The sequence below is a fragment of the Lissotriton helveticus genome, chromosome 10, assembly GCF_964261635.1.
Source record: "Lissotriton helveticus chromosome 10, aLisHel1.1, whole genome shotgun sequence".
NCBI classification, from domain to species: Eukaryota; Metazoa; Chordata; class Amphibia; order Caudata; family Salamandridae; genus Lissotriton; species Lissotriton helveticus.
This window is the reverse complement of record NC_136071.1, coordinates 340,785,877-340,813,026: the sequence shown is the minus strand read 5'-3', so window position 1 is coordinate 340,813,026 and position 27,150 is coordinate 340,785,877. Positions and strand designations below refer to the sequence as shown.

The window sequence follows — 27,150 nt, the reverse complement described above, 5'->3', positions numbered from 1 at the left end:
ACTTTGCTCTAGTTGAATGTGCTCTGATACCCTCAGGAGGGTCCTTACCCGCCAGAGAGTAGCAAATCTTGATGCACAGGATTATCCATCTGGAAAGTGTGCGCTTGTGCACCGCTCTGCCCTTTTTGCAGCCAGCAAAACCCACGAAGAGCTGATCATCAACACGACAGTCTTTAGTCCTATCGAGATAGAAACGTACTGCTCTCTTAGGGTCCAAGCGATGAAGCCTCTCCTCCTCCTTGGAAGGGTGAGGGGGGAGGATAAAAGGTAGGAAGGGTAATGGATTGTCCTAGATGGAAGGGAGTAACCCCCTTAGGGAGAAAAGCAGCCCTGGCCCTGAGTACCATTCTTTCAGCATGAATGGTCAAGAAAGGGGGCTTGGAACTAAGAGCCTGAAGCTCACTTACCCTCCTTGCCGAGGTAATTGCAACCAAGAAGACCGTTTTAAAAGAAAGAAGCCTCAAGGGACACTTGTGCAAGGGTTCGAAAGGAGAACCCATCAAATAGGTTAATACAAGATTCATATCCCAATGAGGAACAATAAAAGGAGTAGGAGGGAACTTATTAGTAAGACCCTTCAAAAATCTTAAAACTACAGGAGACTTAAAAAGAGAGGGCTGATCCGGCAAACAGACAAAAGCCGACAAAGCCGAAAGATAACCCTTGACTGTGGCAACAGCAAATCCTTGCTGCGCCAGCGAAAGAGCAAACTGTAAAATGTTAGACAAATGAGCCTTGAAAGGGTCAACAGCCCTCTCCCCACACCAAGAGACAAATTTAGACCACCTATACGAATAGATGGACTTAGTGGACATCCACCACATCGTGAGGGAGAGAAAAGGAATTCAAGTTGCCCCGTTCAATCTCCAGGCATGAAGGTGTAATGTCTGGAGGTGGGGGTATAGAACCTGCCCCTCCATCTGAGAAAGGAGGTCTGCCTTGAGAGGGAGACGGAGCGGCGGGTGAGAGGAGAGGTGGAGAAGGTCCGTGTACCACACCCTTCTTGGCCAATCCGGGGCGACCAATATGACTTGGGTCCAGTCCTGGCGAATCTTCCTCAGAACCCGAGGAATCAAGGGTATGGGAGGAAACGCGTAAAGGAGTTGACTTCCCCAACTCAACTGAAACGCGTCCCCCAAGGCTCCTTGCATCGGATACTGGAGACTGCAGAATGACGGGCAGTGAGCATTCTCGTGAGTGACAAACAGGTCCACCCAAGGAGTCCCCTACATCTGAAAGATGTCGTGAACAACCTCCGGATGGAGCCTCCACTCGTGGTCGGCAGAGAACTGCCGACTGAGAACGTCTGCACGAACGTTCAGAACTCCGGCCAAATGATTTGCCATCAGACAAATCTGATGGTCCTGAACCCAGGACCAGAGACGCAGAGCCCCTCTGCAGAGACACTGCGACCCTACTCCTCTCTGCTTGTTGATATACCACATCGCGGTCGTGTTGTCCGTCAGGACTTGAACCGACTGACCGCGAAGGGAAGGGAGGAAGGCCTTGAGCGCCAGACGTATCGCCCGCAACTCTAGAAGGTTGATGTGAAGCAACCTTTCCTCTGGAGACCAAAGACCTTTGACCTCCAGATCCCCCAGATGAGCACCCCACCCGAGAGTGGATGCATCCGTTATCACCGTGGCAACCGATGGAGGCAGTTGGAAAGGCTTTCCTTGAGACAGATTGCCTTCCACGCCCCACCAAGACAGATCCGCTGCAGTTTCTCTGGAGATCCTCACTGACTCCCTGAGATCTCCGTTGTGCTGATACCACTGCCTGCGGAGGCACCACTGGAGTGCCCTCATGTGCCAGCGTGCATGGTTGACCAGCAGAATGCAAGAAGCCATCAGACCAAGAAGACGAAGGACCTTCAGGACTGGAACGACCGCTCCATTGTAGAATAAAGGAATCATTTCCTGTATGTCACGAATCCTTTGAGGAGGGAATGCACGACATACAGTAGTGTCCAGTACCGCACCTATGAACAGGTTGCGCTGGGAGGGCACCAGGTGAGACTTGGGTACATTTATTGAAAAACCCAACCTGTGTAACAACTGAGTTGTATCCTGCAGATAGATGACAGAGCACAGTCTCTCGAGATTCCGCTTTGATCAGCCAATCGTCTAGGTACGGGAATACCGGAATCCCCGACCTTCTGAGATGTGCGGCCACCACAGCCATCACCTTGGTGAAAACTCGAGGCGCAGTAGTAAGCCCAAATGGAAGGACCGCAAACTGGTAGTGTTGCGACCCCACCGTAAAACGGAGATACTTTCTGTGCGACTTCAGAATGGGAATGTGAAAATACGCATCCTGCAAGTCGATCGACACCATCCAGTCTTCTTCCATGAGCGCTTGAAGAACCTGTGCAAGTGTGAGCATTTTGAACTTCTCCTGTTTGAGATAGAGGTTCAAAATCCTGAGGTCCAGGATTGGACGTAACCTGCCATCCTTCTTGGGGATCAGGAAATACCGGGAGTAGCACCCCTGACCCCTTTCCTGCTCTGGAACCACCTCTATCGCACCTTTTCTGAACAGTGCCAGGACTTCTTCCTGCAGGAGAAGCAGGTGGTCCTCCGAACAATAACCTTGGCAAGGAGGGTAATTGGGAGGGAACTCCTGAAAAGGAAGTGCATACCCATTTTCTACGAGATTGAGAACCCAAAGATCTGACGTAACCGATTCCCAATCCTGTAGAAAATGAGTAAGCCGACCCCCTACCGGACCCGCATGATCCGGAATGGCAGATCTAGGGCTGCTTTGTTGCTGCAGGTGGGGGTTGATTGTTAGAGGAGGAAGTAGAGGAGGTGGCTTGGCGTCCACGAGCCCGACCCCTTTGTTTACCTTTGTATGATTTATACAAAGGGTTTTGCTGCTGCTGCTGCTGGCCTTGTCTATAGGGACGAAAAGTGGATCTACCAAATCCCCTAAACTTCCTAGTGGCAGAGCCTCTAGCCTGCAGGCCCAAAGATCTCGCCATTGCCCGGCTATCTTTGAACCTCTCCAAAGCTGCATCCGCTTTCTTTCCAAAAAGGCCTGTTCCATTAAATGGCAAGTCCATTAGAGTAGACTGTACATCAGCTGAAAATTCAGACGACTTTAGCCATGCAGCCCTTCTCGTGGCAACAGTAGAGCCCATTATCCTGGCCACAGAGTCCGCCGTGTCCATGCCACTCTGAATTACTAGGCGGGCTGCTGCCTGAGTATCAGAGACTACCTCATTGAAGTTCTTTTTTATCTTCCTCCGGAAGCTTAGATGACAATTGCTTCACAGAGTCCATCAATGCATGAACATACTTCCCCAGCAGGCAAGTAGCATTGGTAGATTTAAGAGCCATGCTACCCGAGGAGAAAAGCTTTTTCGCAGACTGGTCCAACTTTTTAGAGTCTTTATCTGCTGGCACCTGCGGAAAAGAACCTGCAGACCTGTTGGAACAAGCGGCCTGCACAACCAGACTTTCTGGAGAAGGATGCGAAGAGAGAAACTCAGGGTCACCAGGTGCCACCCTATAACGTCTTGCCACCGACCTGGACACCGCAGGAGCAGACAATGGTCTCTTCCAGACCTCCATTATTGGCTCAGTCAAAGCCTCAGTGAATGGGTAGGCTCTATAATAGATGAAGGCGAATGCAAAACCTCCGTGAGGATGTTAGGCTTGAACTCAACGGTAGGTAAAGTCAGATTGAGCAAATCCGCAGCCTTCCTAATGACGACATGGTAGGGTGCCACGTCCTTAGATGGCGCATCAGAAACTGATGACAAACCCCACTCAGGAGAGAGTTCCAGGCCACTAGCACTATGCAGGTCCTCAAAACAGTCCCCTTGATCCAGAAATTCTCCTTCCTCTACTTCAGGATCCTCATACTCCTTTTCCTCCAAGAGGCACTGAGCCCTGCGCCTCGACCACTCCAAACGATTCGAAGTCGTAGGATCCGGTAACGAATCCGACGGAGCCGGAACCGAGGACAACTGGAGGACGAGAATCTCGAACCGGCGTCGTACCTCGATCCAGCTCTCGAGGTCACTCCGGAGTCGGCGAAGCCGTGTGCGGAGTCGATGACCTCGGCGGCGCCGTACCGAGCCAGGGTGTATAAGGCGTCGGCATAAACGGCATAAAAGGTGCCGGAGCGTAAGCTTGAGGGACACTCAAGTTAAAAGACAACGGACCCATGGGACCAGCCGGTACACCAGTGGGGTACACTGCCCTCGCATAAACGCCAAACATGGCATTAAGGAAATGCGAGCGGTCCTGTCCAGGACCAGGAAAGGGAGGGTACGAACCCATCGGCTGCTCCGAAGGAGGCTTCTCCGGCATCGGTTCATCCTGGCCCTCTTGATTCTCAGGGTCTTCCACCGGAGTCAGTGACCGTGGAAACTCCCCATCTCCTTCATGTTCCGAAGAATGGTGCAACTCCGGATTCGGTTCTTGCTCCGGAACGGGAGAACCCTCACGAGATCGCATAGGTGAAGGAGACACGAAGTCCTTATGATGTCCTTATGATGTTTTCGAGACGAAGACTTCCTCTTCGAGTCCGAAGACTCTTTACCAGAGTGATGTCTTGAGCTGTGCTTCCTCCTCTTGTGCTTCTTCTTCGAGGAGCCCGAAGCATGACCCGAAGCCGACTTCGATCCGGACCTCGACCTCCCTCTGGACCTCGACCTCCCTCTGGACCTCGAAGCCGATCTCGACCTCGATCACGACTTCTGCTTCGACCTCGAACGTCTAGATGTTGACCTCGAAGACCTTCCAGCCTCTTTTCCTTTCACCTTGGCCAGCAGAAGTTTTGCTTTACGCTCTCGTAGAGCCTTTGGGTTCATCTTGGAGCAGGAATGGCAGCTCTTAACATCATGGTCCGAACCAAGACACCACAAACAATCGTCGTGTGGATCGGTAATAGACATCATCCGGGCACACGATCCGCACTGCTTGAACCCCGTCTTCCTCGACGACATCCTCGACGAAGAACAGACACTCGACAGAGAAACAGTAACACAAAATAGCAACAAGCTCCTATCTGAATCACAGACGATCCCAGAAACCCTTAGCGTAGATGACGCGGAAAAAAGGGAGCGGACGTCATCACGCCGACGTGGGTCTAATAAGGAGTCGGTGGCGTCAGACGGAGTCGCGCGCGGCGTGCTACAAAGAATTTTCCGAACGTTGCTGACGCAAGGGGGATATTCACAAGGTGAGGAATCCACAAGGCAGATGTATCTATCAGAATGTACATTTACCTGTAGTGTTGTACACCCTACAATGGTAGAATCAGGATATTTAATTAATACAAAAAAAATCAGTTTATTAAACTATTCTGTAACATTACAGGCTTTCATAGTGTAATGTAGAAATCACATACTGTCACAGTGGCTCCCTCCGTGGAGATTTTTACATGCAGTAAGGCTGGTCGGTTCTAAATAAAGATCTTGGCCTTTGACCCTTAAACCTGTTGTCCCCTGTCTGAGCAAGGCTATTTTCATGCGGGTTTACAATTCAAGGTACCTTCTCAAGAAGCATGGCTGAAAATCTTTCCTGCTCCGTGCCTGTGTGCTTATAATTGAAAGGTAATGGTGCACTTTTATTCTTTATTATTCATTTATTTCTTGTGCACTGTGCGTGCTAGCAACTAAAAAATAGGCTCAAAATTTCAGTTTTCAGAATGCCATAATTTGCTCCCAGAATTCTTGTGCATAAAAGTAAAAGATTGCTTAAAGGTTTGCAATGTAATTCTCATGTCTGTACAGCTACTCCGTGCATAACTTTTTTTTTTAAGTGCCCTAATATTCAGTAATATTGTGATTGTTAGAGAAACTAATATTCACCTTTGTTATGTGGTGCAACAACATATTTTAACCAGTTGGGAGATAATTCTTAATGTGCACATTGAAAATGTGAATATATACTTTTTCCAGGATAATTTTTAACAGTGCTAAATATTATTAAATTTTCACAATAGTGGTATTAGACATTATATGGATCACAATTATGCAAAAACGTAGTCAGTTTTGAATTAATTATCACTAACCCTTTTGTTGTTTCTACATATGAAAAGCAAGCAGGACTTATAAATCCTGTCTGGAAGTGGTAAGGAGACAGACTAGTGATGTCTCTTCCCAAGACAAAAAGTTGTTTAAAAAAACGATTTTCACTTTGTGTTTACTGTCTTTGCCTGTGGTTGTTACAGTTAAAAATTGTAGTTTTAGCATGTCTGTAATTGCATATTTTATCACCTGTGTTGTGTTTTAAATTTGTGGTTTTCCCTGCCCATAATTGCCTCCATTTAGCGTGTTGAATTGGGGGATTTGCAGTCCAACCTCTGTAGTTTGTCCCTCTCATTCCTTGGTGACAATTCTGTTTTCCCTCCAAATTTCTCCTTTGCTCTGTGCTAAGACCTGTATGTTAAAACAGTGCACTTCCAGCCACCATTTTGTGTTCACAAGCCAGTGAAACCAGCCCCCCTGCCTCCCCCCAGCAACAGGGATTTCCTACATCAGAGGGTGCTTCTGTGAGCTGTTTAAACGCTTTTACTAGGGCCTGTGCACTTTGTTTTTTGGCCAGCAGGGGGAGTAACGTTTTATTCAAACAGTATTGTTAGATTTCAAGTTAGTGAGGTCCTTACCTGCTGAAGTCCAAAGTGTGGATTGAGCCTGTCTGTCTCCTATGAGATTCTGAACAGGAGAAGCAGCCTCCAACTCCCTGGCCAGCAAACCTTGTCTGAGGTCACTGGGACCTTATATGGTCTGCTAGTGGTTGGTACATGTCTACACTGATTGGTGGTTGTATCTGGTGTTTCTATTGGATTAGGGTTAATGTCCTCATTGGTTGGGTATTTGAGGGTTCTGATTGGTTTCTGGGTCTGTGATTCAATCATTGTAGGGTTGGGGCTGGGGCTAGGGTTAGGATTTCTATTGGAAGTAGGGACTAGGGCTTCCTATGTTATTGGTTGTTGGGAGTAGGGTGGGACTAGGGTTAGACCTTTAATTGGAAGTAGCGATTAGGGCTTCTGGTGTGATTGGTTGCTGGACTAGGTGTGGGACTAAGAGTAGGGTTAGGCTTTCTATTGGAAGTAGGGACTAGAGCTACCTGTGCCATTGGTTGCATGGACTTGTTCCCTCGGACTACTGGTAGGGCTAGGGCCGTTATTGGACGTAGAGATCCGGGTTTTTTAACTGATTGGGTGCTTGGACTAGGGCTAATATTGGCTGTAAGGTTCTGGTCTCCTATTGGTTCTATATTTTAGGGCTAGTGGTGTGATTGGATAGTGTTAGGGCTAGGGTTCCCATTGGCTGAAGGGGTCATCTGATTACTAGGGCTATAAAAAAGGCCAGGGTTAGGGCGTCTCAGCCCGGGCGTCGAGGACAAGGGCAGAGCATACAAGGGCAGAGGGGACAAGGGCAGTTGCCTGTTTGAGCCTGTTAAGGGCAGAGAGGACAAGGGCAGTTGCCTGTTTGAGCCTGTTAAGGGCAGAGAGGACAAGGGCAGTTGCCTGTTTGAGCCTGTTCCAGACTGGCCAGGGCCAGAAATGCTGCCCATTTTCCCCATTTAGCAATACCCAGCCCACACCATCCACATCCACAAACTTAAGGTACTTATGGATCTATATATTTATCACTTTCTTCTAATTTAGCATTTCCAATGCACTACCCTATTTCTCAGCTTATACATCTATCAATATATCCTCTAGATCCACTATCATTTATCCCAAACCCCATGCCACTACTATGATCCCCAAAATAACCCTTTCTTGACTCTCTCCTACTCTACCCCTCCTTGTATCATCTGACACCTCTTTCTACTATACCTATCCCCAAAACAAACCATTCTAAACTCTTCCCTCTGACTCCGCCCCTCCAAAACTCATTTTTACTCATCCAAAAGCCTCCTCCTACTGCTAAGACCAAAAAAAATCCTATCCTGTTGAATCAAAACAAAATTCCATATTCAACTATACTAATTCACCACTAATCCACTAATCCTTTATGGGTTCCCGAGTGGCGTGCTTCAACACCCCATCAGGGGTAACAAGTGCTATATGAATGCAAACCTTTCTTCCCCTTTTATCCTTCCGCTATCCTTCTCACTCCAAATAACTGACTAATATCCACCACTGAGATTACTTTCATATTTCACCATACTAATTCACCACTAATCCTTTATGGGCTTCCGGAGTAGCGTGCTTCAACACCCCATCAGGGGTAACAAGCGCTACATAAATACAAACCTTTTTTCCTCCTCTATCCTTCTGCTATCATTCCAAATCCAAATAACTAACTAACCTATCCACCACTTAAAATGTACCTGCATGTTTCACTATACTAATTCATCACTAATCCTCTATGGGTTCCGGAGTAGCGTGCTACTTGCCGAAAAAGCGCTTTGACGCCTCGTCAGGGGTAGTAAGAGCTATATAAATGCAATTACAATACAATATTGGACTGCCATTTTAAAAAAAAAAGTACCAGTTCTCCAAATGACAGCAATGTGCAGTGTTGTAATGTCCTCACAGAAACCTTTAAGAAGGCAATAAACCACACTGTTCTGTTTGAGCCGCCACCAATTACTCATATAATGCGAATGCCTCTTAATATTTAATATCATGTATCTAAGGAGAGTCAAATCTACTCCACATCATAACAGCTTACACTACTGACATTTTGAGTTTTCTTGAAATGTCATTATAAAGTGTTATGCCATAATAGTGCTGCAACATTTTGCATCTATTTTTAATATTTGTAATGTCCAAGTTTTGTAAAAACATACAAATTAGTTTTTCTCTGTGAGGCCTACTTTTTCTATTTAGTGCCTTTTCCTAGGAAAAGTCAGTTTTAACATTACCATGTAATAATTAGTATTAAGACCCACTGAGCTAACCATGTCTGTCTGACCAAACAGCTTGTTCTGTGCTCCTAAAATCACCCCTACTTTACAAATCTATTCCAGCCTTTCCCTAGGACCTTTTCTGCCCTCTTTGACACGTCCTGGGTTAACAGTTGCTAAAAGCCTCTGATTCTCAAATGTTGTAAGCTCTGACTGCACTACTGACGGTGGTTCCAGTATAAATTTGTACACACGTTTTCAAAGTTTAGTAATATGAGGCTGTGTATAATGCTCCCAGAACGCTCTCTTATTATATGCAAATATTTGCAGACGCTTAAAAGCAAGTGTGATGAGTCTTTGCTTTCAAAATAAAACTTTCACAAAAAATGCAAGTAGGAAAAAAACAATTCACTAAACTACAATAATATTTTAGGTACCATATCTTTGCAGCATTTAGTAACATGTTGATGTATGCTAGTATTTCCCAAAAATATTCATAATGGAAAATCAGTTTAACCAGTTTAAATACATTTATAGAAAACAAAAATAAACTAGCATTGCCAAAGCCAGTAGGTCTGAAATTTGGAGGTCAGTCTTTTGTTTTTGTCAATGCAGGACTTTTTTAGGCATGGCTTTTGTAAAACCAGATCAGTGTTGGAGCTGCTGGGCCCTCACCATTCTAACAAGCATTGGCAAAAGGAAAAATCGTGTTTGATCTCAAAAAGTACACATTGCCACAGGAGTTCTGGGCACTGTACAAAACTACTTTGTGTGTCAATATGCTCCTTGTGAAAGAGCAGAATACTCACAGTGATGCCAGCTGTTAGAGAGAGAGAGTGACATGCATAATTTTAATATACACAAAAGGTCATGGCTAACGCCAGGCCTAATTAGAGGCCCAATTATTAAAGAAAGTCTCAAGTGCATACATGGTATATATCCTTGCATATATATGTTTTCCTTGAATTCAGAAGAATTTACAGAAGTAGGCCAAGAAATAGTACTCCTAGAAAATATTTGTGAACTGCATTTTTCCATAAGCAAATTTGCATGTGTAGATTTGCTCATGTGAAATTCTGAATGTTTCCAAGTTCACTTTTCCTCCCACCACTTTTTTCTAACCCTGGAAGAATTATTACGTCTGCCATTGTCAAGAGTAAATTTCCAACCTTTCTCATTATGAGAAAAGATTTGGAGAAGAATTGGTGAAAACCCTTAAACATGCAAGTTAGTAGGTTTGCACAGACTCAAAGGGCCTTCCAACCCTGGAACTATTGCTTACCACTAACTTCAGCCCCAGTATGTAGACCTGCAGAAACGTGGCAACATAAGGGAATTGCTAGAATTCATATCCTACTATGGTACGAGCCCTGGCATAATCAGAGATGCTATATAAGAACTTTTATATAATGAGATTGCTGCCATAATTTGTTGCCGCATTGCATGGCACAAAAGGGACAAGTAGATTTTGTTACAGGACAAGTAAATATATGAAGCAACCTGCCCCATGGACAAGTAGATCTATTAATAAATTCCACACCCCTGTTAACCCCTTCGACGCTCATGACGAGCTGGGCTCGTCATGAGGTAGCCTCCTCGCACGCTCATGACGAGCCCAGCTCGTCATGAATAATGGGTTTTTGTAAATCCCAGCGCAGCAGCAGAATATCGACCGCACGCATGCGGTTAATACATCAATTAGGTACAGAAACAAACACAAAATATCTTCTATGAAATACAGGACAATGTAGTGTCTTTTTATATGCTATACTTTGTTACTGCCTCACTGTCCATAGTCGAGTGCAGCCACTTAACATTTTATATAATTAATATTCTTACCTTATTTGAATTTTTCTCTCCTGATGGTTTTTAAACAGCTTTCTAGTGAGCTTACCATGATTTTCATCTGAGATCCGGTCTTGTAAAATTTGCTTTTTACTCACAATGTGCGCTTATACCGTGAAAGATAAAATCAAAAGGCCCCCTACAAAGGAAAAGTTGTTAAGTTGTGGATAGAATGAGTTAAAAAGAACACATCAACAGTTATGGACCAGCCAGAGACATCACATATAAAACCAATTTCCTTCTCTCATGCAGTAATGCGCTCCATTTTTTATATAAATCAGAGAAACATTTCAAGGAAGCATAGAGGTCCAGTACTGAAGATCAGTGCCCTATTCAAATGCAGCCATTCATCCATGACATAACTACGCATATTTCAAAATGTTTTCCCTGTGTTCCGGTGCAACCAGCAAATCAGAAGCTCCACTCACTATATTCTGGGAGGGTTTCTTTTTGTGGTTAAAATTAATACCTCATCCTAGCATAGGGTCTACTGCAATGGATTTTTATAAAACCCCCGAAGGGTCTAGCCATTTGCCAATATTTAGTGACAAAGTAACAAAGTAACTTAGTTACTTCTCAGTCACCTGCTTCACTACTTCTGTGTGTAGGTACACACGTTGTTCTCTAACCCAGGCTCTCCTGCAGTGTATGTCACATATCAATTAGTGTATTTATGCAGAGAATATTTTAAAAACATTCTCTACAGTCACCTTGCCTATTTTAAATGCCAGTCAATGTCCCTTTCATTAATACTATGTGTTAAATACGCATTTGAAAGACTGATAAGTCACTTGCAGCAAGTTAGCTTACATCTCACTTACCAACTGGTGACATCACAGTCCTCCAATGTCTCACTTTCTGACACCATTTTGATGGGGAAATACTGGCACCCTCCCAGGAGCAAATGAATGAAACTCACCAGACATAGCAGGTTAGCCCAGAAACAGAGTGAAAGGTATTTCTTGGTACCAAAAGCATGCATCATTGCTAATTAGCAAGGAAGAAGTCAGGTCTCCTGCCTTAGGGGCTCTCAGACCGCTTCTTCCCAGAGTGACAGGTTTCTAGGTGGTATATACAGTTAGAAATGCCATGTCAGTGGAACTAGAATAAAGCACCAAGCCAAATATGGCGAACACACAAGTTACTTACCTTCGGTAACGATAGATCTGTAAGAAACAGTAGTTAGTATTAGATTCCTTTCCTTAGAATATCCCCAGGCGTCAGACTGGATCCGGAAACTTTTGCGTAGCAGTACCCTTGCGCGTCGGTAGGCGTCGTCTGCAGCTCCGCGTCCGTCGTCGGCGTCGTTAGCGCCGGGATGACGTCGCCGGAGTACTTACACGCCGCCCTCGCGCGCTACGTCAGTTCTTATACACAGCTTTTCCGCGCCAGAAACGCAGAGCCATGATAAAAACCAACACTGGTGCCATAAAAACTAGGGCCCTGAAAGGGGATGACCTTAACCCTAAATATCGGTTCGCAGAACGGGGAGGATGGGTGGGGCGGTAAGGAATCTAATACTAACTACTGTTTCTTACAGATATATCGTTACCGAAGGTAAGTAACTTGTGCATCTGAAAGAAACAGGTTAGTATTAGATTCCTTACCTTAGAATAGATACCCCAGCAATACCAACCCCGGTGGTGGGTCTGTGAACCAATAATCACACCAAAAAGTCCTGGAGGACGGAACGGCCAAAGAAGCCATCTCTCCGGACTTGGCTGTCCAGGCAGTAGTGTCTTGCGAACGTGTGCAGCGAGGCCCACGTAGCTGCCTGACAGATGTCCTGCAAGGGGACTCCCCGGCCCAGGGCAGTAGTAGCCGCCGTGGCCCGAGTGGAATGGGCCCTCAGCCCAACAGGAGGCTCCTTCTTAGCCAAAGAGTAGCATGCCTTGATGCACAATACGACCCACCGAGAGATGGTCCGTTTGTGCACCGCCCGCCCCTTCTTAGCGCCCACGCAACCAACAAAGAGTTGGTCATCCACCCGGAACTGGCGTGTGCGATCCAGATAGTATGACAGCGCACATTTTGGGTCCAGACGGTGGAGCCGCTCTTCCTCTTTAGAGGGATGCGGAGGCGGAAAGAAGGTGGGCAAGGTGATGGACTCCTCGATATGGAAGGCTGTGACTACCTTGGGAAGGAAAGAGGGTCTTGTCCGCAACACAACCTTGTCCGGATGGACAGAAAGGAAAGGAGGCTTAGAGGAAAGAGCCTGGAGCTCACTCACTCTCCTGGCAGAGGTGATGGTAACCAGGAAAGCAGTCTTAAGCGTAAGAAGACGGAGAGGACAGTTATGAAGCGACTCAAAAGGAGTGCACATCAGGTAAGTCAGAACCAGGTTCAAGTCCCACTGGGGCATCACGAAAGGAACAGGGGGGAACATATGAGTGATGCCCTTCAAGAATCTGTTAACAATCGGGGACTTGAACAAAGAAGGCTGATCAGGTAGCCTCAAGAGGGCAGAAAGGTAGCCCTTGATAGTGCCCAGAGCAGAGCCCTGCTGGGCAAGAGAAAGAAGGAAGAGGAGAACCTCAGAAAGGGGGGCAGAGAGTGGATCCACAGCCTCTGCTGTGCACCATGCCACAAATCTGTTCCACCTGCAGGCGTATACCGACTTTGTGGAGGGACGCCTGGCTGCCAGAATCACATTACAAACTTCAGGAGGCAAGTCAAATGGCCTCAACTGTCACCGCTCAATCTCCAAGCATGGAGGTGGAGACTGGACAGGTTTGGGTGGAGGACCGTCCCCTGCTGCTGCGACAGAAGGTCCTCCTGAAGAGGCAGACGAATCGGGGGATCGACTGACATGCTGAGTAGCTCTGGATACCAATATCTTCGTGCCCAGTCCGGAGCCACAAGGATAACTTGGGCCCGGTCACGTCTGATCTTCTTCAGCATTCTGGGCAGAAGTGGTATAGGCGGAAAGGCGTACAACAGACCGCAGCGCCACTCGCGACAAAAAGCGTCTCCCAGCGAATGCCGCCTTGGAAATTCCAACGCACAGAACTGATGACATTGCGCGTTCTCTTCTGTGACGAATATATCTAACCAAAGCTCTCCCCACTGATGAAAGAGGCCTTACGCCACGTCCAAGTTCAGACGCCATTCGTGATCCACCATGCACCGACGGCTGAGTTCGTCCGCCCTGGCATTCAGGGAACCTGCCAGGTGTTGAACCACCAGGGTCACGCCCTGATGTTCCAGCCACTACCAGAGGTGCAGAGCCTCCTGGCATAGGGCCCACGACCCCACCCCGCCCTGTTTGTTGCAGTACCACATGGAGGTGGTGTTGTCCGTGAACACCTGCACTACACTCCCCCGGACAGAGTGGAGGAATGCCTTCAGTGCAAGCGAGATCGCCCGCAGCTCCAGAAGGTTGATGTGGAGCCGGGACTCCGCCGTAGACCAGAGACCTCTGATCTCCGCCACTCCCATATGGCCCCCCCATTCCTGGAGGGACGCGTCCGTCACAACTACGTGTTCCGGTTGGGGTAGGGAGAGGGATCTGCCGCTGACCCAATCGCGGTCCGTGAGCCACCACTGCAACGGTCTTGTAGTGCCCTCCGAGATCAAGACATGGTCGGACAAGTTGCCCTGATGCTGGGCCCACTGAAACTTCAGGTCCCACTGCAGAGCCCGCATCCGCCACCGGGTGTGATGCACCAGAAGGATGCAGGAGGCCATCAGCCCCAGAAGCCGCAGCGTCAACCTGACCGAGACTCGGGATAACGGCTGAAAGATCGGAATCAGATGCCTGAATATCCCGAACCCGCTGTTAGGGAGGATAAACCCGAAACTGTGCAGAGTCCAGAAGCGCTCCGATGAAGAGGAGCTTCTGAGAGGGACACAGGTGCGACTTCGGCACATTGATGGAGAACCCCAGGGGGTGCAGGAGGTCAGCCGTAGTCTGGAGGTGGCTGACAACTGTCTGGGGCGAGCCCGCCTTTAACAACCAGTCGTCGAGGTAGGGGAAGACTGAAACCCCTAACCTGCGCAGATGAGCTGCGACCACCGCCATCACTTTCGTGAACACCCGTGGGGCACTGGTAAGGTTGAAGGGGAGCACAGTAAACTGAAAGTGCTCGTGGCCTACCGTGAACCGCAGGTAACGCCGGTGTGCCGGCAGGACGGGAATGTGAAAATAAGCGTCCTGCAAGTCCAACGCTACCATCCAGTCTCCTGGGTCCAGGGCAGCTAAGACCTGAGCCAGTGTCAGCATCTTGAACTTCTCCTTCCGGAGGAAGCCGTTGACTTTCCGTAGGTCCAAGATAGGGTGTAGGCCCCCTTTGCCCTTCTTGGGTACCGGAATCAGAATCAAAACCACTTTATTCGATTATTAAAAATCATAAAAGCATGCTATACAAAATATAAAAACAGTTGCTCAGTTTTATTATAAAAACAATTTAAAAAGAAGAACACAGTGTCCCATTAAAAATCAATTAATCATGTACATTACACTTCTTTTGTCAAACAATCCCTCTCCTGTTGTGCTGCTAGTCTCAGACTTCTACTACGGAATGACGTAACCAGAAAACTTGCCACACCAAACATAATTACAGGCGTTTCCATTAATTGTAAGTGCCATAGTGCAGGTTTCGACTGAAGGAATGCTTTATCTTTTAACAGTGGAAGAATAAACCTTTTTTTGGCTTCATGATAAAAAGTACAAAACAACAAAGTGCATACTGTCTTGCAGGGAATAGTCATCACATTTACAAGGTGTACTGTCCTCAGGCTTGCTCCACCCCTGCATATCACTTAGAACCGTATGGATTTGGTTAAACCGGAATTTTGTTAATAACCATCTATGGAAGGGGATCGTGACAATAGAAAGATACGGTTGCATTGTTAAAGTTGAAATGAGCAAGTAATGAGCCCTAAACGTAGGTTTACCTATTTCTTCAGATTCCCGCTCAGTCTTACAAGACTTAATGAAGTTTGATTTCACCCAAGTTAGGTCAGCCTTAGTCAGACCCTCCGGGTTAAAGAAAATGTCAGGGTGCCCCAGTTTTGTGGTTTTCATTTTAATATAGGTTAGCCACTGAATTTCCTTCACCTTCTCAAGCTTCATACAATCCTTAATTATCTTGTGATTTAATGTGAGATTGGGGTTCAGCCACAATCTAATCCATAGTAAGATGGGAGCCATACTTATTATATCTGCAATATAACCCATCCCCAGCTCTAGGTGAATCGCAAAGGTGGCGGTTGATTGTGGGAGGCCCAGAAGGGCACGGAAGAATTTATTTTCTTCCCTTTGGATGGGATCTGCTTTTACGTATCCCTAAATTCCTGCCCCATATCTGGCTATTGAGATGGTTTTTGCCTTGTATATGGCTAAAATTGCTTCACATGGTTTTCCACCCAATCTTTTTGCAAAACCCAATATTGCAGCAGCCGAGCTTCTCACTGCGTTCACCTTAGTTTTCATTTGCGGGGCCCACAGGCCATTGTCATCAAACACGACCCCATGGTATGTAAACACCTTTACCCTTGAGATTACTTCCTTATTGCAGAAAAATGTTTTAATATTATTTTTCCTTGCACCTACTGACATATGTGATTTGCCGTTATTTACCACTAGGTCTAGAGATTTCATAAAAACCCCAAACGAGTCTAGTAGTCTTTGCAGACGAAGGGGGGTACGTGCCACTAAAACGGCATCATCCGCGTATAGGAGTACAGGGATGGACGATCCTCCTATACGCGGAATATCTAATGTTGCCGTCAACAGGTTATCTTCGAGGGAATTAATATAAAGTGTAAATAAAATGGGGGCCAAGATGCAGCCTTGGCATACCCCCCTGCCTGACTTAAAATCTGCTGTACATTTCCCCGCCTGCGTCATCCGAATAGAAGCCTTTAAGTCCCTGTGTAACTCTGCTAGGAAATACACCAAGGACCGATCTAGGCCTAGGTTCAGCAACGTAGTCCACAGCCTCGACCTATTGACTAGGTCAAAGGCTGTAGATAAGTCCATAAAACCCAAGAAAATTGATCCCTTTGCAGCCCTAGTGTATTTAGAGATTAGTAAATGTAAATTTAAACATTGGTCCTCCGTTCCTCTACCGGATCTAAAGCCATACTGAACGTTTGTTAAAACTTCATTCTCCGTGACCCACTGCATTTTTTTTGGCTAAAATGACCTTCCCAAGAATTTTTACAGAAGAATCTAATAGGGATATAGGTCTATAACATCTGGGGTCTCCCCTGTGTCCCTTCTTGAAAATAGGAATTATAATTGAACGGGACCAAGATTTAGGGAAACCATCTACAACCGTCTTGTTAAAAACATTTGTCAATACTACCGCCCAGTATTTGCAGTCAGCTTTGTACATATCGGAAGGAACGCCATCTGGGCCTGGGGCCTTATGCCCAGCCGTTCCGTCTATAGCTTTCTCAACCTCTTCAACAGAGAAACTAATTGGTGCCAGTGGGGGGGGTCAGTCAGCTGCTTCCCGACCTGCCTCGCCTCACAGCCTGGTATCGTTGCGCTTCTCCGCTGCTTTGATAGACCGTATTAATTAACTCACATCGCTGGACTAAATTGCCGATTTAAATTGCTGCAAATTCACCTTGTATTTCATTGTCATCGCTAGACTACCCTGACTGCTAAATCATTTTGTGCTACATTGCTTGCATTACTTTGCTAAATAGCGCTGAACCACCTCGCCTGCCAATTGACTGCATGAATCATTGTGTCGTCGCTGTGCTGCCTTGACTACCATTTCATTTATGTGTTTGTGACATCGTAGCGCTGCGTAACCGGGGCGAGCTACAAGTACTGTTTCCCTTATCTTTGGTGCTGCGCTGTTCGAGACGTGACTGACTAGACCGGGGCCACTGCCTTTTTGCATTATATTGGCTGCTTGTTCCGTTTTACGCTGCCGGCCATTTTGTTGTTGTTGTGTCGCCCTGTCCGGGTCTCCACCCCCGCTCCCGCCTTCCCAGCTGACCCTCCCTCGCCCCTCCTCTTCCACTATCCACATATGACAGATGTATTCGCGCGCAGCGTTCACGCGCAGCGATCGCGCGCCAAAGGTAAGCCCGTCTACGCCCGTCCGCGCCTGGACCGCGCCCAGCGCCAGACCCCCTGGTCCTCGCAAGACCCACCCCAACCGCATAACGTATGACGCCGCCCCTCTCCTCGCCCTTAACCCCGGACACACACCACAATGCTACGAAGCTGCCCCGGGACGTACCCACGGTCCCTTCGCCTGCCACTCCTGCAAATTTACCAGCATCAAGACCCATACCACATCCACTAACACCCAACACAGCTCCGACTCTAACCACCTGAAGTGCATCCTGCTGAAAACCCGCTCGGTCCACAGACACGCCACTGAACTCTGGGATCTACTCGACACTACATCACCGGACGTCGCCTTCCTTACCGAAACATGGATGAACGCATCATCAACACCCGACATCGCCATTGCCATCCCGGACAATTACAAGATCATCCGAAAAGACCGCACCGTACAAACAGGAGGAGGCATCGCCATCGTCCATAAGAACACCATCAAAATCACGACCAGCTCCGACGATAACCTTACAACCGCCGAACACCTCCACTTCCAGATCCACACCGACCCTAGGACCACTCTCAGAGGCACCCTCATCTACAGACCTCCAGGAACCCGTAAACAATTCAGCGAAGACATCACGGACTTCATCAGTCCACATGCCCTCGCCTCCGAGAACTACATTCTACTAGGAGACCTCAACTTCCACCTGGAAAAGAAAAACGACAGCAACACCACCACCCTTCTTGACAACCTGGCCAATCTCGGCCTCAAACAACTTGTTGACACCCCCACCCATGTAGCCGGACATGCGCTCGACCCAATCTTCACCTCCAGCAAACACATCTCCTTCGATCGCACCACAGCTCTCCATTGGACGGACCACTGTTGTGTTCACTTCAGCTACAAAACCAACTCGACCCACAACCCTCCACAACCTATTCCCCGAAGAAAATGGAACAAAATCACCACCGACCAACTCCTCACATCGCTCAACCAAAACCCACCCGCCCTTTCATCGGACCCAAACCAAGCTGCCATCAAACTCAAACAATGGATCACTCACAGCGCTGACGATTTAGCACCCTTGACAAACCATCACACCAAACAAGACAGCAAAAAGGCCCCCTGGTTCAACAATGACCTTAAGAAATCCAAGAAGCTATGCCGTACTCTCGAGAAAACATGGAGAAAAAACCCAACCACCGACAACATGACCACCCTCAAGGCAGCCACCCGCAAACACCATCAGCTGATTCGATCCACCAAGAAATCAGCATTCAAGAATCGACTCGACAACAACGCCCATAACAGCAAGGAACTATTCAACATCGTCAAAGAATTCACCAACCCCACCGCAGCCTCAAACGACATCACTCCCTCCCAAGACCTCTGCGATTCGCTATCCTCCTTCTTCTACAACAAAATTGCCGACATACATAACAGCTTCAAAAACAGTTCCAATGAACATTCCTCTCCACCCCCCTCAGAACGTAAAACGCCCTCTAACAACATCAGCACCTGGAACCCAATCACCACTGAAGACACCATCCGCCTAATGAATTCCATCCACTCTGGCTCGCCAACCGACCCATGTCCCCACCACATCTTCAACAAAGCAGACTCCATCATCGCACCCCATCTCCGTGATGTCATCAACTGCTCCTTCAACTCTGCTACCTTCCCAGAAAGCTGGAAACATGTCGAAGTCAGCGCCCTCCTGAAGAAACCCACAGCAGACCCCTCTGAACTTAAAAACTACCGCCCCATATCCCTCCTCCCATTCCCGGCCAAAGTCATTGAGAAAGCCGTCAATAGCCAACTCGCCGCCTTCCTCGAATCAAACAACTCCCTCGATCCCTCACAGTCCGGCTTTCGAGCCAAACACAGCACCGAAACCGCCCTCATCGCAGCAACAGACGACATCCGAACACTACTGGACAACGGAGAAACAGTGGCCCTCATTCTACTCGACCTCTCCGCCGCCTTCGACACGGTCTGTCACAGTACCCTCATACAACGCCTCAGCAACATCGGCATAAAAGGAAAAGCCCTGGACTGGATCATCTTGTTCCTAGCTGGGAGAACTCAGAGAGTCCAACTTCCCCCATTCAAATCAGAGGCCACTGAAGTCATCTGCGGTGTACCACAAGGATCATCACTCAGTCCCACCCTCTTCAATGTTTACATGAGTCCACTCGCTTCCATCGCGCGCCAACACAACCTTAACATCATCTCCTACGCTGACGACACCCAGCTGATCCTTTCCCTCACCAAAGACCCCAACACCGCCAAAACCAATCTTCACGAAGGCATGAAAGAAGTAGCCATATGGATGAAAAACAGCCGCCTAAAACTTAACTCAGACAAAACGGAAGTGCTCATCCTAGGATCATCCCCCTCTGCCTGGGACGACTCATGGTGGCCTTCGGATCTGGGCCCAGCACCCATACCCACAGACCACGCACGCAACCTAGGTTTCATCCTAGACTCCTCCCTCTCGATGACCAGACAAGTCAACGCCGTCTCATCCTCCTGCTTCAACGTACTTCGTATACTGAAAAAAATCTTCCATTGGATCCCCACCGAGACAAGAAAGACTGTCACCCATGCACTGGTTACGAGTCGACTAGACTACGGAAACACCCTCTACGCCGGAATTACAGCCAAATTACAGAATAAACTCCAACGCATCCAAAACGCATCAGCGAGGCTCATTTTGGACATCCCTCACCAAGATCACATTACCGGCCACCTGAAAGACCTCCACTGGCTTCCCGTCAACAAGAGAATAACATTCCGTCTCCTCACCCACGCACACAAGGCCCTCTACAAACTAGGGCCCGAATGCCTCAACACTCGACTATCCTTCTACACACCCACCCGCCAACTAAGATCCTCCAATCAAGGCCTCGCCGCAGTTCCGCGTATCCAAAGATCCACCATGGGAGGTAGATCCTTCTCCTACCTGGCAGCCAAGACCTGGAACTCACTCCCCACTCACCTCCGCCTTACACAGAACCACATCTCCTTCAGAAAAGAACTTAAAACCTGGCTATTCGATAAATAATGAACCCCCTCCCCAAGCGCCTTGAGACCCTCTGGGTGAGTAGTGCGCTATATAAATTCTTGAACTTGAACTAGAGATATCTCAAAGGATTCCAGCTCAATGTTACTCCCGTATATATTCTCAAAATGGCATAACCAATCCTCCTCGGAGATATTAGCTTCCATTATTGAGTTCTGGGTACCCGTGAACAAGAGGTTATTAATAATTGGCCAGAACTTAGAGCTGTCTTTCATTGTGGATTTATCCATTAATGCGTCCCAGGCGTTCTTTTTGATTTCTTCCTTACGTGCCCTCTGGGTACCAGAAAGTAGTGGGAGTAACAATCACACCCTACTTCTGGCCCAGGAACGCACTCGATGGCCCCCTTGGCCAAGAGGGCCGTAACTTACTCTTGTAGAAGTTTCAAGTGATCCCCCGACACGCGGTGGTACTGTGGTGGCATGGCTGGAGGGGACGCCTCGAAGGGGGGGGGGGGGGGGGGTAGTAGTCCCTTCCGACGATTTGCAGGACCCACCTGTCCGATGTGACAGTGCGCCAGTGGAGGTGATGGCAAACCCTGCCCCCCACTGGCGTCACATGGGCCTGAAAGCTCGGACTAGGAGGGTTTTGAGGCGGATGCTGGAGGGGTAGGTGTGGACTGGCCTCGCCGTTGTCCCCGACCACCGCCACGGCGTTTCCACGTCCGCCACCGCGCTGGATGATAGTCTGCGGCCCGTGGCTGACAGGACGTGTGTGGGCGAAAGACAGCCGTTTGCTGGCGCGGGGCCGAGAGGCCCAAGGACTTGGCCGTAGCCCTGGAGTCCTTAAAGCGCTCAAGCGCATGGTCTGCCTTGTCGCCAAAGAGGAGACGGCCATCAAACGGCATGTCCAGAAGGGTATTTTGGACATCAGCCGAAAAATTGGCGGACCTCAACCAGGCGTGGCGACGTATCGCCACCGTCGTTTCCATCGCTCTGCCCAGTGAGTCCGTGGTATCCAGCTCACACCGGATGGAATACCGTGCCACATCTCGACCCTCTGCAAGGGCTTGGGCGAGTTTAGTCCGGGCCTCCTCCGGACATTGTGGCAGCACGTCCGCAACCGTGTCCCACAGAGAGTGGGTGTAGCGGCCCAAGAGGCATGCGGTGTTGACTGACCGCAACCCCAAACTCCGGGAGGAGAATACCCTTTTCCCGTATTGCTCATACCTCTTGGATTCCCGATCGGGGGGAGCCATCGGGAATGCGGTCTGGGAGTTAGAGGCCTGGATGACCAGGCTCTCGGGGGTGGGGTGGGTGGACAGGAAGCAAGGGTCGCCCAGAGCTGGGCGGTGGCGCGTGGCCACGTTTCCATCTACAGGCGGACCTGTAGTGGGCTTGGACCAAGTGCCCAAAAGAACGTCTGACAAGGCCTAATTAAAAGGCGGCCGAGCTTGCCTGCGGTTCAAGGACCTCAGTGAGGAGGTTAGTCCTCACGGCCGCGACGGGGAGCTCAAGGCCCAAGGCCTTGGCAGCCCGCGTCAGCAGCACACTATAGGCAGCCCCCTCCTCCGTACCCACAGTAGGAGGGGAGACAAAACCTGTGTCGGGCAAAGTGTCCAGACCACTGGCCTCCCCAAGCTCACCTGTCCAGTCCTGAAAAGACGGACACTCACGTGTCAGAGGGTCCTCGGACCCCTCCCAATCCTCCTCGTCACCCATCGCCTGGTACTCAGGTTCAAAGGATGGGGCCGGGTCGTAGAAGTAGAAATCTCCCATCTGCGTCGAATACGGCGCCGAGCGGCTCCGCTCCGAATCGAGGGTAGGACCGAGGACGGCGTCGGGGGCGACACCCTGGGGGCCAGCGAGGTCGACCGGCGACAACCCGGATCCGGCGGGGCCCTGCGACGTCGGGGCCGAAGTTGCCGACAGCATCGGGGCCGAAGCACCCGGCCCGCGTGGGGACCAAGTCGGGGCTGCGGAACCCGACGGAGGAGCAAGGGACCTCATGGCCATGAGGAAGGACTCGATCTCCCCCGGCATCGCGTTCTGCCCAGGGACTGGCGGGTGTGAGAAGTTGGCCTGGTATATGATGTTCACTATTCTAGTGAACACCTTGCACCAGTCCAAACAACCCTTATGGTGATGGTTGTAAGTCAACCTTATAGACCAGCTATCCTAGTGGTAGCGTGGACAGAACAGTCTTAGGCTAAAAGACTCTGGAGGGCATGTAAAGCCAGCTGTTTTAACATATGTAACCCCTTGAATATCAAATGAAAGGATAGCACACAGGATATATATAAAATATATATGTATTTATTTACTAACACATTCCTCTGAACTCTTTATGAGATCAGAGGCAAAAGCACATAACAAGATACTTAGTCAGAATACGTTAAGTTGCACAATTCACAGTTAGGCCCTAGGGGCGAAGCAAACCATATATTAAGAAAGTGGTATAAGTACCACGTCACGAGAAAAGGAAAGGCCTAGGGCCTAGAGAATCGCTGGGGCTACACTATCTGAACCTTAGGTTAGGAGTAGGAGGCCCACAGGCGGCGCGTGCAGTGTCTTTACACACATGCGTGAGTCAATGCAAAGTCAATGGGAACTTAGAAGTTAGAAAAAGAAGGATTCAGGACACTTCCGGTCTAGCTAGGAGGAAACAACTAAAAACCTAGACACTTGGATAGTCAATACCCTGGGAGCACAGAAGTACTCGCGTTACCTCACCCAAGGACGGCGGGTGCATAGGTGTGAAGATGTGTCGGGTTTCGTTGTTGAAGCCTATGGAGACCTGGAGAAAAGATGCTGCAGGCGACCAGGAGGAAGATGTCGGGGTGGATCCAAGGGTGGATCGAGGATGAAGAGGACCTGAAAGCAGAGGGGACAGAGTCTAGTGACCGGGTGGAACCAGGAAGGAACCAGACGACGTCGTGGAGCAATCAGGTGCTGTCGTGAAGCTTGTCTCTTCAGCCACGCGGACCGGGAGGCGTCGAGGACGACCAGGTGCTGGAGGCGAGCTGTCCCACAAAGGTTCTCGCAGATGGAGGGGTCGACTGCCGGATTGCAGTCAACAAGCCTTGGCAAAGGCAACCCACGCAGGATTCAAAGAAGGCTTCTGGTGCAGACCAGCAAGGTCTGAGGTGCCTCACCTTTGCAGGGAGGCAAGGGCCAGTCTGGAGCAACCAGACCAGCGAGTTGGTTCAAAAGGATTGTCGTCACAGAGGCTACTAGCCAACGGGCCATCAACCGGACAGCGCGTCGAGCAGAACACAAGCAGAAGGGCCCCACACAGAACTCGTGGAGTGCTGATCTTCGGTGCAGGTGGAGCTCGAATTCAGGGCTTCTCAATTCCCAGTGCACAGCTTCGAGGATACCTCAGGGAGCTGCACAGTTAGCAAATTGCAGGCTTTTCAAGATGTCCGGTCCCACGTGTCTCGTCGCCTCCACGGATCTCAGCTATGCTGCAGTCGTAAAGAGAGGTCTGGAAGTCTGGGTCTTGTCAGGCTCTGTGCTCGGGTTCTGGCGGGAACGTCGACAAAGCAAGCCGTTGATTTTCTGGATGGTGCCTGGTTGCCCAGGGTGGTCACTCCTCTGCCACAAGGGAGATTCTTCAGTCTTCAGCAGAACGTTGAAGGTCCAGAGTTTCGTTTCAAGTTTCAGTTCAGGATCAAATCTAAAGTTTCAGGACTCAGCTCCTACCTTTATACAACTAAAAGGGGCTGGATTACTTTCTAGGTCCCTCCTATGGGTGGAACCAGGAAGGTGGTGGTTACACCCTCTCTCCTTTGTTCAGTTTCGCGCTGGGGCTGGAGTGCCCCAGCAACCGGTTTGAACTGGGGTATGCATGAAGCACCTAGTGTGCCTCAATCTAGTCAGCCCTCCCTGTCCCAATACACTAAGTCCTGTCTGGGGTGGTGCTTGCACCTCTCCAGGCAGGAAACCTATTGTCCAAACCTCCGTGACTGGAAGGACTCCCAGCAGCAGGAGGTCAGACTTGTGTCTGTGGCAGCAGCGTCCATTTTGTGACGCTGGGGCTCTGGATAACTTTAACTGGGATAGTCAGTACTAACATGTCATCTCCCTCTAGAAGGGCGGAATGCTACCCCCGCCAGGATTGGCGAGGGGGAGTATTGCAAAGCGTATGACACCTTACACGACATGTTTTGATAAAGCCAAACCAGTTAGCATTTAACCATGAGGTTCATAATGCACTTAAGAGTATATGGTATGGCAATATCATAGAACAGCTATAAGGACATGGTTTCGAAAGCTGCAGACAGGCTCAGCTCATGCGAGAGCACCATCTCACACATAACCAAGCACTCTGCCTCCAGGATTGTTAAGGCCTGCCATAGGAGTGACTTATAGGTTACTGTGTGTCTATATATAAGGGTAGATATAGGAATACTATACCTAAGCAAGGGGTGATTACACGACCTTGCCCCAGCTGAGTGATCAGCCAGTTGTGTCAGTTTGAGTAGCCAGCCAGGGGTGGCATAATACATGCTGCAGGCCCTGGCAGGCCTTGGTTACACCTATGCCCTGGGCACCTAGGGTGCACTCGTACAGGGGCTGATAAGGTGAACCAATTCCCAATTGTGGTTGTACCTAAAGTACATGGTGTAAATTTAGAGAGTGCATCTGGGCTGTCGGTCTGATTAGCAGGCCCACAGCCACATCTAAGTCGAAAACCAGTAAAGCAAAGCAAAAAGTGGGGGTGACCATAGGAAGCAGACCCTACTCTCCTACAGCGGGTATGGAGCAGGCCGCGACGCCTGCGGCTCCGGCGGAGCCGCGGTGTCGCCCGAATCCCCGGCCACGTTGCGCGAGCGTCGGGGGGGGGGGGGGGGGGGAGTCAGAAAAGCGATGTCGCCTCTTCGACTTCTTGTGCCTCTTACCTGAGGACTTCAAGCCCGAAGATTGATGACGACTCCCGGAACTGTGGTGACTCCGGCCCCGCGACTGGTCCCTCGACCTCCTTCCGGACCGGGACCTTGAGCGGCACGGGGCTGACTGCCGGAGCTCGAGTCGCTTGCGGGTCCGCTCCCATCTAGCTTTGGACGTCAGAGCCCGGCAGTCGGAGCAGGACTTGTCGTCGTGGTCAGGGCCCAGACAGTGAAGGCACCGGCGATGGGGGTCGGTTACCGACATCAGTCAGCAACAATCGGCGCAGGGTTTGAACCCGGGCATCCCTACCGGCACCGTCGGAGTCGAGCGACTTCGAAATACGATCAAAATGGATCGAAAAAGTTAGTAAAAAATTGATTAGGGTACAACTTTTTCCAGATCGGCGCTTGCTGGTGCAGAAAAAAGAAGAACTGACGTCAGCGCGCGAGGGCGGCGTCTAAGTACTCCGACGACGTCATCCCGGCGCTAACGACGCCGACGACGGACGCGGAGCCGCAGACGGCGCCTACCGACGCGCCAGGGTACTGCTACGCAAAAGTTTCTGGATCCAGTCTGACGCCTGGGGATATTCTAAGGTAAGGAATCTAATACTAACCGGTTTCTTTCAGATACGGATGTGCAATGTCTGCACCATGCAAATTATAAACAGCCAGACATGGGAAGACCAGAAAGGCTAGCTCGGCACAGTGTAAGCAACTTGAACAACCAGATTAAGGAAACTTATGATGATGTCAGGACAAGGAAAGTGACCTCTAAGGCTGATTCAGAATAGCTGCTGGAAGCTTGTCCAGGCAAGGTCAGATAGGAAGCCCTTTGGAGCTCTGGGCCTCATGTTAGTGTGAGTGCATACATATGAATTTAAATGGATATACATATATATTTTGCAACAGTTCACAACTGGCGTGGTGCGCTCAGTTTTCTTCTTGGGTACTCTTTTCTGGCACATGGTGTGCGGGGGTATGGTTGGCGGTGGTGCGGGGGTATTGTTGGCGGTGGTGTTTGCACACTAATAGGAGCGAGAGATTCGATCTCCTCGGCAGTGGCGTTGGACAGCCACTGGTGGTGCGTGATCTGTGCCTGAGTCGTGCCAGAGTCCTGCCCGTCAGCGTCCCGGAGGCTTCCGAGGTGACGGGCTGGACTGGGATCTGGTGGCTCGTCCTGTTTAATGTGGTGACTAGCATGTTGCACTACTCGTTTCAGGAGCTCCGCTCTTTGCAACGGACTAGTGGCTCCTGCTGCACGGTATTTCCATCGCGTCACAAGGGTAAGAGTCGATGCCCTGAGTGTGGCTGGCGGCCTCAGAAACATCTGGCCTAGGTTCCGTGCAGGGAGGCAGTTAGTGTTAAACATCTTTGCTTACTGCTAAATACTAGATCTCTTAGGCGCCATGCACTGGATATTTACGATCTGTTGGACACAGAAAGACCTTTGTTCTTGATGCTCACCGAGACGTGGCTTGGTGAGTCTTTTAACCCAGATATTGCTGCAGCTATCCCTCCTGATTATAACATCTTCAG

The 27,150-nt window shown here is 49.2% G+C and overlaps 1 long non-coding RNA gene across 1 annotated transcript in view; it reads right to left on the bottom strand.

The window, feature by feature from the left end:
* LOC144785193 (uncharacterized) overlaps positions 1 to 27,150 on the bottom strand; it is a 60,508-nt gene that overhangs the window by 22,583 nt on the left and 10,775 nt on the right. The window contains exon 2 of the long non-coding RNA XR_013601806.1: positions 10,659 to 10,803. This is a non-coding gene — a long non-coding RNA (uncharacterized LOC144785193). The remainder of the gene's footprint in view (positions 1 to 10,658; positions 10,804 to 27,150) is intronic.